Source organism: Triturus cristatus, chromosome 12 (genome assembly GCF_964204655.1).
Source record: "Triturus cristatus chromosome 12, aTriCri1.1, whole genome shotgun sequence".
Taxonomy (NCBI): Eukaryota; Metazoa; Chordata; class Amphibia; order Caudata; family Salamandridae; genus Triturus; species Triturus cristatus.
In genome coordinates this window covers 718,117,745-718,129,779 of record NC_140595.1, presented here as the reverse complement: position 1 = coordinate 718,129,779, position 12,035 = coordinate 718,117,745, and the positions used below count along the sequence as shown (strand labels likewise).

General features: G+C 48.9%; 2 non-coding genes across 2 annotated transcripts; both read right to left on the bottom strand.

Moving 5' to 3' along the window:
• Positions 1-462: 462 nt before the first annotated feature.
• Positions 463-534, bottom strand: TRNAH-GUG (transfer RNA histidin (anticodon GUG)). Its single transcript has one exon. It is a non-coding gene; the product is annotated as a tRNA-His (tRNA).
• Positions 535-8,435: 7,901 nt separating this feature from the next.
• TRNAG-UCC (transfer RNA glycine (anticodon UCC)) lies at positions 8,436-8,507 on the bottom strand. Its single transcript has one exon. It is a non-coding gene; the product is annotated as a tRNA-Gly (tRNA).
• Positions 8,508-12,035: the final 3,528 nt, after the last annotated feature.

Genomic DNA, 12,035 nt, shown 5'->3' with positions numbered 1-12,035 from the left:
GCCCCCTCTACCGGGACGTGACGCTGCATACCGTACCCCTGAGGGTTCCAAATACTAGGAGGCTGCCACCTGTGCCCTCTTGTGGCACTAAGGGCGGCCGCCCTCTTAGCGGGTCTCCTGCGTGGACCCCGGGCAGCCGGCATTTCTTGATGAAGCAGTATTCTTTTGACTTTGAGAGAATATTCATAGCCAAAGCTGCAGTGCATTCATTTAAACTGTTCGGATTATTTAGAAAGAAAACAATATTGTGAAGTCAAAATTAAGTTTCTTCAAATGTTATCGATGAATTTGATTCTATAACAGAACTGAACCCCATTTCACTAAACGCTTATCAGGTAGGCAACCCGATCCTCCACGTTCTTTTACATGAAATTTAGGAACATTCTATCAAAATATGTTATCTGTACATCTAAAACATAAAATAAAAATAAAGCCCAACTGCCGTGACATTGCCACCCGCAATGCCGTGACTCGGATTCGAACCGAGGTTGCTGCGGCCACAACGCAGAGTACTAACCACTATACGATCACGGCGAGCTACTTGGGCTCGTTTCGTCGCTTTGTCTGTGGCTCTAATACCGTAAAACTATGGCACGGTTGCTGTTTGCTGATAGGTTGAAAGTATGTCTTGGCCAGCTGCCTGCCAATGAACTAAAGTGCTTTATGCCCGCCTCCCTCTTTGATTGGCTGGAAGAACACCAATGGAACACCTATATGCCTCCTATTGTGCTTGGACCGGAAGCACCATATTCACCTACCATTACCAGTGTTGTGCGACCTTATACGTCGGTCAGACGCAGCTACGGGTTTGAGCTGAGTAATTTACACCTTTAACGCGCGCCATGCATGTCCTTTTATGCGAGTAACCGTATTCACACGGAAACTGATGTTCTCTCCTATTTAAAGTAAGTGAAGCAGGCAGGATCTCACTAAATTACTCAGACGAATAAGGACAAAATGCAGGGGGAATTTAGAATAGCGTGTACTGTCAAGCCCGATTGATTTGAAGTCGAATTTACATAACTTTCATTCCTTGACGAGGCGTCGAAGCGCGTCACGTGAAAGAGTATGTTTGGTTTACGTTGGCTTAATTTCTCATTAAAGTGCCACACAGCTGCGCAGGAGGCGACTCTGCTGAAATGACAGTAGTTTGAGGTCTCGTCTGTTACTTGACTAGTGTAGCGATGTACTGACAGCCTCTGCGGCTCTTTAACAACTGAAGAGCAAGGGTGGGCTTAAGGGGGTGATGTGGTCCCCGTTTTGTACGCGTTTTAAGACGTTCAGAGCAGCACCGTGCAAGCCAGGGACTTTCTGATAAACACCTACAACTGGACCCAAAACATAGGCCTTCTTGAAAGGGATATCAGCCCTCCTTTTGTTTGAGAATAACACTGGAAGGGAGCTATCGGAAGCCTAACAGCCAGACACCGATGCTGGTAACTACGAGCGTGTATTCGCCGGGCTGTTAGCATCTGTGTTGACCCCTGCAGAGTTCCAAGCTGTTCCACGCTTTTCACTGTTAAACAAGTAAATTCAGCTTCTTTTCACAGGTGAGCTTATAACTACACTTGTCAACGGGAGCCTGTAAAAAAAAAAAAAAAAGAAAGACAAAAATGAATAGTAGTGTGTCCCGAGTACGTAGATCGACATGTTGGAAGTTTGCCCACTGGTCGGTTAGCTCAGTTGGTTAGAGCGTGGTGCTAATAACGCCAAGGTCGCGGGTTCGATCCCCGTACTGGCCACGTCACTATTTTGCGTCACCTAATACTTGTAATTTAACTACAATGTTGTAGCGTTGAGCCGCGAGTAACGGGGTTAAGGCAAACATTAGGAAACAGAAGTACAAGAAGGCAAAAACCTGCAGGACGTGCTTAAAACGGGCATGGCGGGGTGAATAGAGACAAAGCACACGAGTGCCTTGACTTAAAACGGGCATGGCGGGGTGAATGGAGACAAAGCACACGAGTGCCTTGAACGATTGGGGGTACTACAGGGTGCTTAATGATGGGATAGAGAGAAGGAATATCCGCAGAGGGAAATTGAGAAACAACTGCTTCTACCAGTACAAACCCTCTCAGCGTTGTGACACATAGCATTTTCGTACTGCATGATAATAATAATACAACGGGAGTAAATTGAAGTATCGAAATAATCTGATAGCTACAAGACGGAGAGCAAGATTTATTGCATCGTTCCATTTGATTTGGGTTCCTATAGCCCTTGATGAAGCGTTGAAGCGCTTTATTGTAGAGGAAGCGAAGTTCAGAAGTGAGCAGACCCAGAGGGGGGAGAAGGCACCAATATTCTGATGTGTAAACATGAAATGTGTGATGAAAACGGGAGAGGGCGGGAAGAGGGGCGATTGTTTCCCAGGCTTTCGATTCGACGTGCAGGCGGGGCTAGAGGAAGAAACTACAGTATGAAGTTCAAGCACATTTGTGATAAACCTTGGTAACATGACAACAGGACCGTGAGATGGAATGTAGCCGGAGTAGAATCTTCTCGAGTCTTCCATCCATGAAATGCATATATTGCGTCAGACCCATATCCTGGGTCTGACGCAGAAACACCCAGGAGCGAGCGTTTCCCAAGTTTTATATGGCCTGGCGATTCCGGCCCTGCACACCACACAGTGAAGGTCTCGGAAAACGTGATCTCGTCCTCTCTAGGGTCCCTGGACGCTGACACACCTCTGGAGACCCTGTACTTACCCAACTACAGAGGCACCATTCATCTTACCAGGACCCTCTCCCCCCCCCCCTCCTTAAAGAGACACTGCAAGTTCTCACCCACAGAGACAGGGCACCTCCCTGCACCTCAGCCACCTACAGGGACTATGCATGACCTCTCCCCCCACACTTTGAGATTTTTACTCACAACCACCCCCACCTACGGGGACCCTACACCTCCCCTGCGTTGTGTGATCCTGCACCACAGCCACGTACAGGGAGTATCCCTGACTTCCCCATGACTAGAGATTATGCACCTGCCCTCCCTTCAGGGATACTACACCTCCCCACCTCCATGGAACCTGTGCCTATCTGACCTATAGACAACCAGCACCTCTATTACCAACAGGGACCGTGTGTCTAATGGGCCTCCAGCTTCCCTTCATCTCCCAGGACCCTGCACCTTCCACACCCCAGGGAGTCTCATGCTAACCTACCTATAGGAACCCTATACCTCTACAGTTCTATTTATCCCCTCCTTTAAGCACCCTGCACATCGAGGAACCTTGCCCATCTCTCATTACTGAGACTTATTACCTCCTGGGACCCTAAACCTCACTCATGGTACCCTGCTTCTTCCCTCCACCACCTACAAGGATTCTGCACCCCACACCATGAATGCCCTGAACTTCCAGAGCCCTACACCAACAGGAACTCTGACTCATTAAACTCTGCAGCCCCTCCCTCTACAGGGACCCTGCAAGCCCTGAACTCTGTGGACCCCACACCTCCATGAATATTTCACCTGCACTTCTCAATGGACTCTTCCACTCTAAGGACCCTGCTCCTCTTTTATCACCTCATGGACCCTGCATCTCCAGCACCTTCAGTGACCATTTATCCACCAAACCTCCAGAGACCTTGCTCCACACCATCTAACGGGGCACTGCACTCCTATTTCCAGGAACACTGTACCTCCAGGAACACAAAACCACCAGAGACCGGATACCACCCACCTCCAGGGATTTTTCACATCCAGGGACCATTTACCTCTTTTACTTCAAGGAGCCCATCAGAAGCCCACACCCAGGAACCTTTAGAGATCATGTACTATAGAGATCTTGTCTCTTCTCCGCCTTCTCCAGAAACTCCTCACCTCCTCCACCTGAGAAACCTTGCACCAAACACACCTCCTGTAACCTTGCATCACACAGCCAACAGGAACCTCCCATCCTCCTGTGGACCCTGTACCTCCCTGGAATACACAACTTCCACAACCTAATGAGACACCACACTTTCCCTCCTCAAGGAACCCTACATCTCTCCTGCCTCCTGGGATCCTGTACCCCTCCTTACAGGAACCATGCAGCTCCCCCCCACTTCTAGTGATTCTGCACATCTCTTGCCTCCAGGGGTTCTGCACCTCTCTTGCCTCGCCTCCAGGGGTTATGCACCCCTCTTGCCTCCAGGGGTTATGCACCCCTCTTGCCTCCAAGAGTTCTGCACCCCTCTTGCCTCCAAGAGTTCTGCACCCCTCTTGCCTCCAAGAGTTCTGCTCCTCTCTTGCCTCCAAGAGTTCTGCTCCTCTCTTGCCTCCAGGGGTTCTGCTCCTCTCTTGCCTCCAGGGGTTCTGCGCCTCTCTTGCCTCCAGGGGTTCTGCGCCTCTCTTGCCTCCAGGGGTTCTGCTCCTCTTGCCTCCAGGGGTTCTGCTCCTCTTGCCTCCAGGGGTTCTGCTCCTCTTGCCTCCAGGGGTTCTGCTCCTCTTGCCTCCAGGGGTTCTGCACCTCTCTTGCCTCCAGGGGTTCTGCACCTCTCTTGCCTCCAGGGGTTCTGCACCTCTCTAGCCTCCTGCACCTCTCTTGCCTCCAGGGGTTCTGCACCTCTCTTGCCTCCAGGGGTTCTGCGCCTCTCTTGCCTCCAGGGGTTCTGCGCCTCTCTTGCCTCCAGGGGTTCTGCGCCTCTCTTGCCTCCAGGGGTTCTGCGCCTCTCTTGCCTCCAGGGGTTCTGCGCCTCTCTTGCCTCCAGGGGTTCTGCGCCTCTCTTGCCTCCAGGGGTTTTGCGCCTCTCTTGCCTCCAGGGGTTCTGCGCCTCTCTTGCCTCCAGGGGTTCTGCTCCTCTCTTGCCTCCAGGGGTTCTGCTCCTCTCTTGCCTCCAGGGGTTCTGCTCCTCTCTTGCCTCCAGGGGTTCTGCTCCTCTCTTGCCTCCAGGGGTTCTGCTCCTCTCTTGCCTCCAGGGGTTCTGCTCCTCTCTTGCCTCCAGGGGTTCTGCACCTCTCTTGCCTCCAGGGGTTCTGCACCTCTCTTGCCTCCAGGGGTTCTGCACCTCTCTTGCCTCCAGGGGTTCTGCACCTCTCTAGCCTCCAGGGGTTCTGCACCTCTCTAGCCTCCTGCACCTCTCTTGCCTCCAAGGGTTCTGCGCCTCTCTTGCCTCCAGGGGTTCTGCGCCTCTCTTGCCTCCAGGGGTTCTGCGCCTCTCTTGCCTCCAGGGGTTCTGCGCCTCTCTTGCCTCCAGGGGTTCTGCGCCTCTCTTGCCTCCTCTGCGCCTCTCTTGCCTCCAGGGGTTCTGCGCCTCTCTTGCCTCCTCTGCGCCTCTCTTGCCTCCAGGGGTTCTGCGCCTCTCTTGCCTCCAGGGGTTCTGCGCCTCTCTTGCCTCCAGGGGTTCTGCGCCTCTCTTGCCTCCAGGGGTTCTGCGCCTCTCTTGCCTCCAGGGGTTCTGCACCTCTCTTGCCTCCTGCACCTATCTTGCCTCCAGGGGTTCTGCGCCTCTTGCCTCCAGGGGTTCTGCGCCTCTCTTGCCTCCAGGGGTTCTGCGCCTCTCTTGCCTCCAGGGGTTCTGCGCCTCTCTTGCCTCCAGCGGTTCTGCGCCTCTCTTGCCTCCAGGGGTTCTGCACCTCTCTTGCCTCCAGGGGTTCTGCACCTCTCTTGCCTCCAGGGTTCTGCACCTCTCTTGCCTCCTGCACCTGTCTTGCCTCCAGGGATTCTGCGCCTCTCTTGCCTCCAGGGGTTCTGCGCCTCTCTTGCCTCCAGGGGCTCTGCGCCTCTCTTGCCTCCAGGGGCTCTGCGCCTCTCTTGCCTCCAGGGGCTCTGCGCCTCTCTTGCCTCCAGGGGCTCTGCGCCTCTCTTGCCTCCAGGGGCTCTGCGCCTCTCTTGCCTCCAGGGGCTCTGCGCCTCTCTTGCCTCCAGGGGCTCTGCGCCTCTCTTGCCTCCAGGGGTTCTGCACCTCTCTTGCCTCCAGGGGTTCTGCGCCTCTCGTGCCTCCAGGGGCTCTGCACCTCTCTTGCCTCCTGCACCTATCTTGCCTCCAGGGGTTCTGCACCTCTCTTGCCTCCAGGGGTTCTGCACCTCTCTTGCCTCCTGCACCTATCTTGCCTCCAGGGGTTCTGCGCCTCTCTTGCCTCCAGGGGTTCTGCGCCTCTCTTGCCTCCAGGGGTTCTGCGCCTCTCTTGCCTCCAGGGGTTCTGCGCCTCTCTTGCCTCCAGGGGTTCTGCGCCTCTCTTGCCTCCAGGGGCTCTGCGCCTCTCTTGCCTCCAGGGGCTCTGCGCCTCTCTTGCCTCCAGGGGCTCTGCGCCTCTCTTGCCTCCAGGGGCTCTGCGCCTCTCTTGCCTCCAGGGGCCTGCAACCTCAGGTAACCTTCACCTCCGGAAACTCTACGCCTCCTGGGACCTAGCACCCCTCTACAAACAAGTGCCTTTCACATCATACTCCATGACCTATGTATTACCACAGATTCCGAAACACTCCGCCTTCTCCACCAGGAGACATGCGCTCCTCCACTCCCACATGGTCCCCCTCCCTGCACCATCTCTCATAGTAACTTCACCACCAACTATTCACCAGAGATCGTACATCTTAGTGTCTTACAGGGGTCTTTCACCTTTTCTCCTCGAGGTATCCTAGACCACTCTCCCCATGGACTCTGTATCCCTCCACCGGAGATCATGCCACCCCCCTTCACCATAGCCCTGCTGCTTTCCCTTCTCCGCGTACCCTACAGCTTCCCCCACAGGGAATTCTCATCTTTTTACCCGACATGCTATGACACCCTCCCCACCTCTCCCGGGCGCCTTTCCTCCTTTAGGAACCCTGCACTTTCTCTACTGGGGCCTCTTTAGCACTGTAACCCAGAGATCCTTTACCCCCCCCCCCCCCTCTCCTTTCTATAGGGGCCCTATGCCTTGCCTCTCTCTAGGATCTCTAGTTCACTATTTGGAGGAAAGGGCATCTCAATATTGCACATTTTACAAGAAAATGCATTAGTGTAAAATGCATAAATCTGACTTTCATTTCTTGTACACAATTGTGCAGAAAACGTGTAGCATTTGAAAAAAACAGGGGCAAGAGTTCTGCGTTTCCTTGTAAATAAAGAGTAACCTGTTTCTGGAATGTTTATTGTTAAACCCATTGAGCTGCCTCGATCAGCTGTCGATATTCCAACATGTTTTTGAAGCTCAGCACTTATCAATCTTGGTTCTGTTCTTTTCTCTGTTCTGCTTTGAATACCAAGCAACAACAAAAATCAACCATCAGGCACCAACTTTGCACAACAGACCTTTGTGTTTATGGTCAGAATTTGCAAACAACAAAGTGATGAAAGCAACGCTTGAATTCATTTTAGCCTTTGGAAATTCCTCGAGTGCACCCAAGACATCACTTTTCGAGTGTTATGTCACTCCAGACAGACACCAAATCAGTGTTGGCCCTGCCATATGAATCAAGTTATACCAGACTGAAGAGGCTTAAAGAGGCAAAAACTGGCAGGGGGTGGTGTATTGTCTTTTCTGGAAGTTGTCTGCTGTAACAATTTGGGCAGAATTACATGCATGCCAAAATACTCGATTTAGACGGGAGACTCCCGGGTTTCATGCCCAAAATGGCTTTCTTTAAGCTGTTTCCCACCTGAAATTGCTTCTTTTTCATTAGAAGTCGATACGGAAATTACATTTTCCCGGGTTCTGTTTCAAAATCGCCAACTTCCCTGTCCTAAAATGTTGACACGTAGGGAATTCTTCCTGTTGGACCAGGACTAAGTCTTAATGGCAGATGCTTGCTCGCAATAGTGATAAAAAAATGATAGACTGGATTGGGCTGAGTTAATACTAGAGTGAAATTTTTCAAGCGTTCCACCTTTCACCTTTTTTTTGTTTTTCTCTGCGGTAAGAATTTAGCATTTTCGAACCATGTAGCTAACTGTTTCTGTATCTGCATATAATATTTTTGGGGGACCGAATATGTGCGGGTCCGGCGTGCTCTTAAATGTCACTTTGTGACATGTTAACACTATCGAAAATAAAATAAATATGTGCACTTCCCCATTTCTCAGCTCTCTCTCCGCCTTTCTTCACACGCGCCTTTTTTAAAACCCCCGCGATTCCCACATAAGGCTTTTTTTTATTTCTATAGTTTTAGTGGTAGATTTTGCCCAAATATATGTTCATTTACATTATTGTCATGAAGTTATTTCAGTGACAAATGCACGCTTTTGTCAGGACAACGGAAGCTTCACTTAAGGGAACAATGACATATGAGAGATACGCGTTAGTTTATAGTATTTATAGGTGTAGTTTTCATTCAGCAGTTACACAACATATGTGATCGTGGCTGCTCCTCCCCCTTGATTCATGCGTTCCGTGAGTTGGCTGTCCAGAGAGCAGCATTTCTCTCCCAGAAGGGTGATTGTGGATAAAGGCCGCTGTTCATGTTTAATACAGATTTTTATATTTTTGAAACATATATTACTGTAATACCACTTGCTGAAAAAAAATGAAGCTGCGTTGGCCGGGAATCGAACCCGGGTCAACTGCTTGGAAGGCAGCTATGCTCACCACTATACCACCAACGCTTGCTTAACTACTAAGTGCACATGTGGCATTCTGTAACTGCGAATGTCTATGTAACACGGGCTATATTAGGTTAGGTTAAAGTGCTCTAGTATGAACACTGATTTTTATAACAAAATGTGTCCCCTCAAGTTCTGGCACCACAAGACTGAAACAGGCAGCCAGGTCTGTCCATAAAGCACCATTACCCCAGACCATTGGGAATTCTTTAAAAGAGGCCAAATGTCCAGGAGTCCATTAACAATTTTAAAATCTGGAAAACACTTCACTCAAGTGCCTTGATTGCAGTTTCTATGCTGCTGATATATATTTCAGATATTTTACTTTGCCATGTGAAGTAAGCACCTCCTTATGTGTTAGGAAACCTCTGGAATACTGCAGCTGTTTCCAGTAGCGGCTTGCAGGGAGAGGGGTACAAAATAGGAAAAAAAGCACTTACCTCCTTCCTGCGTCTCTCCTCGGTTGTCTCTCTGCAGCCGGAACAGGAAGCACACAGGCTCCCCATAGCCAATCACAAAGCTGCCATACAGCATTGTTTGGTCTGAGCGCCGTGGATAGGCATTCAGATGGGGAATGGGAGCCTGGATGGAACATGCAAAATGCATATGACTGTTTGGCTGGCCCAAGACAGCCGGCCAAACAGTCATGCGCACTTGGGGTGTGCAAACCACTCCCCCACCCCCCCCCCCCCCCGTGCCACCAGCCCTGCCTCGTCCTAACCTAGCCCCAAACCTACAAAAAGTAAAATGATAATAGCACAGTTATCATTTTACTTCTACTGCTCTGAGAGCAGTGGGGCGACGATCCTCCGGCTGTTTCCTTTCACATGTATCCCAACACGATTGTTATTAGTTAACATAACAAAATACTTTAAACATGCAGCCAGGGAAAGGAATACTAAATACTGCTCTCCAAGTTAAAAGAATAAGCAGCACTTAGTTACACACAGTTACTTTGCATGTCCCCATATGTATGCACAATAAATTATTCCAGACGAATATATAATGGCCTCTTCATTATTTATTCTCCAGTACAGCTCCCCTAGGAGAGTATTGGGTGCTGCTGCACCCCCAGCACCCCTATTTTCAGCACCATTGCAACTCTGAGACATAGTTTGCAACCACCTTCTACCGTGTACCAGTCTCTCCATATAGAGAATTAGTACTTCCTCCACTAAAGGATCTGAGGGTCTTATTTAGAATTTGGGGGACAGAGTACTCCGTCGCAAAGGCAGCGATGTACCCTCTCCGCCAAACCCTCGGTACACTTGTTTATTTCGAGAGATGGGCAAACATTAAGCTTTCTGCCCACAAAGGCCCCATTGGCGTTGTCTATGGAAAACTTCTTACAACAGCTGACATAGTAGGAGCTGTCAGAGGAAGATCTTTTCCAGTCCATCACCGTCAGAAAAAACTGGTCAGTGAGGGACAGAAAAGAAAAATGACCCCCACACCCTGGGAGAAAACTCCCAGAGTGTGGGTATCATTAGTTTGTAGTTTTTTATGAAACAATCTTCCACTTTGGGAGTTTTTTTCTGGAAACAAAAAGAAGTTTAAAGTTTGGTGAATGGCTGTCAAAACAGACCTTGGATCCACCAAACCATTTGTTCATTGAAAGGAATCTTAATGATATGGTTCCTTTCAGTGTACAGAGATGACCGCTGGCCCGGTAATCATTTCCAGCTTTTACAGGCGGTAGTCCATCAGGATGATAAAGGTGATGTTTTCAGCCACCCTGACAGATGGAGTACAGTCCATCAAACACTAAATCAGGCCCTAAAAATTGTAAACTCTCTACCCTCGTCTGTTTGCACTTTCTCACTGTACTTACCCTTCTAAAACCCCCATCAGTCGGCAAATAGAAAAGCAAACTAATCAACATTACTAGCAGACTGTATTCAATAAACAACCCAACCATGGTGAATCTTCTATCTGTCTAGGCTTATTCTGACAGCATAAGCAAAGGGCTATATTAGTGATCTCTGGGATTAGCAACGGGCCCCATACCTGGTGTGTGTTCTTTTCAGGACAGGTCTCTGCCGGAATTCTCCTCTCTGCTCCCAAAGAGACAAAACACAATTTATATGATAAAACTAATGTGTTTGAAAAGCTGCAGGTGGGCTACCGTGTTATGTCTAAAACATTAGCAGCTATTGCCGACTAAACAGAAAACAGTACAACATGGTGTTGTGTATTCTAAACATCTGTAATGTGCAGACTGAATCCCAAGAAGAGTCACTGACTAACAAAACAACATGTACAGGATATTTCTAAAATAATGTTACAAAACCAAAAGTGTTGTGTGGTGACTGTGCAAGCAGATGCAGCCTAAAGCATCTATTATGCTAAACTAAGGGAGAACCAAAGTGAAACCCAAAGTAGGCCCAGAAGGGAGATCACCACATCCTCTCCTTGGTCAGAAAAGTAACTTAATGACTAACAAAAAAAAAGGTCACGAGCCAAGCAATTTCAATGTGATACTAATAAGCATAAAATACACATTTATAGTTATGATAAACTGAATCATGAACATTTTCAAAAGGTGGCTTAATTAGGGTGAAGAAGGGGCACCCAAGATTTCTTTCAAAAGATCAATGTTTAGTGAATCAAGAACGGAATCGTCTCCACATGCGATGATTCCTGAAGAGCTCCATTCAAAAGCTTCAAAGAACACATATGATTCTCGTTATTAGCAGATGTTGAGGAAGTAGTCTGTAGTCCTGCATCCCTGTTATTAGAGCCAAAGTGTGGAAATCCTGATGCAGAAGCACCCATCTCCCCAGTTGGAAGCAGCTCATATCCTGCATCTATAAGCAGCTACAAGTTCAGAGGACAACTCTGAATATGTGTGGTTAACAGACTCATAAACAAGTTCCTGACCATAGGAACAGGCAATTGCAGCGCCAGGCAGACATCAAGTACCCACTTGAAGAGACACCAAAGGCAATGTAACATGGGCTGTACGAAGGTAAACTAGGCAGGTTGGAATGTCAATGGCCAGTCAGTGTTCAGTTCCTGGACCAGCAGGGCTTCCAAGAGATGTATCATGCACTTACTGCACAGCTGAACCAGTGGCAGTTCAAACATCAGTGGGCTTCAAAACAGAACATTCATTGCAGAGTATCAAAAATCGAATCAACATGCAGCAAATGAGGAATAACACAAAGGTCATGTCCCCAAAAACACTGGAAAATAGGGAATGTATAAAGGCCGCTATTGCTCCAAAGATTTTCTGAAAGGTACTGACTAAGTTCCAATTGCTTTAAGAAAGTGTGTGATACCAGTAGTAATGGAAGCATTAAAGATGCGATGCACAAGCTTACCAAAATGCTGTAGGAGATTTGTGCTGAAAAGTGATTGTATTTCACTGGATGTCCTTGTAACCTGAAGTTCAAAGGTTTGTTGGGCAGGTGTTCATGCCACATCTTTTTGAAACAAAAAGGGTTTTTAGTTAGCTTAGCTTCTCAAAGTCTGCCTTTAAAGTTGGAATTGAAGACCACAACGAAGTATCAGAAACCACAGGCATAGGTG